The following is a 1084-nucleotide window of genomic DNA, read 5'->3' as shown; positions in this document are numbered from 1 at the left end:
GGGAGCTGTTCTAGTTCTTCTTTGGACAACCGACTAAGCAGGTCTGCTTCCTCATTTTCTTCTCGTGGTATTCTTTGAAATTTGATGGCAACTCCCTGATCTATGAACTCAGCCTCTATTGCTTTTACTTTTGCCAGGTAACTCTGCATGGTTGGATCCCTGGCCTGATATGCCCCAGTTATCTGATTGACCACCAGTTGTGAGTCGTTATTTATTTCAAGGTCGGTTGCCCCTACCTCCATTGCCACCATCATTCCGTTTATTAGGGCTTCATACTCAGCCACATTATTGGAGGCCTTGAATCCTAAGCGCAGGGCGTAGCAAACCTTAAATTCTCCAGGCCCCTTAAGCATTATTCCTGCACCGCTGCCTTCGGCGCCTGAAGCCCCGTCCACATATAACTTCCAGCTGAACTTTTGGAAAAGTTCTTCCTTTCTTTCCTTCCCTGATACTTCTGAAGATGATTCTCCTTGTTCCTTACTGAATGTGCACTCTGCTATGAAGTCGGCAAGGGCCTGAGATTTTATAGCTATTCGAGGTCGGTACTCTAGACAGTAAGGACTGATCTCAAGGGACCATGCTAGCATCCGGCCTGAGGTCTCTGGTCTATGCAGAATCTTCTTCAATGGTTGATCTGTCATCACTACTCCTTGGTGGCTCTCTAGATAAACCCTGAACTTTCAGACTGCCAATAGTAGAGCGTACGCTATCTTCTCAATATTCAAATATCTGACCTCGGTATCTTTAAGCACCTTGCTGACATAGAAAACAGGCTTCTGCTCTCCTTCTTCTTCCCTTATCAACACAGCGCTGACTGCTTGCTCAGAGGCTGCCAGGTATATCAGAAGTTCTTCACCTTCTATGGGACTACTAAGCACGTGAGGCGAGCTGAGATAACTTTTGAGTTCTTTGAAGGCTTCTCAACAATCTTCTATCCATTCGAAGTTTGGTACTTTCCTCAACTTTTTGAAGAATGGTAAACACTTTTCTGCCGATCTCGACATAAATCGATTAAGTGCCACTACTCTCCCGGTTAGTCTCTGGACGTCCCTTATGCAGGTCGGTTCTGGCATATTTAATAATA

Source organism: Manihot esculenta, chromosome 12 (assembly GCF_001659605.2).
Source record: "Manihot esculenta cultivar AM560-2 chromosome 12, M.esculenta_v8, whole genome shotgun sequence".
In the NCBI taxonomy this organism is placed as follows: domain Eukaryota; kingdom Viridiplantae; phylum Streptophyta; class Magnoliopsida; order Malpighiales; family Euphorbiaceae; genus Manihot; species Manihot esculenta.
Note: the sequence above shows the minus strand (reverse complement) of the source record.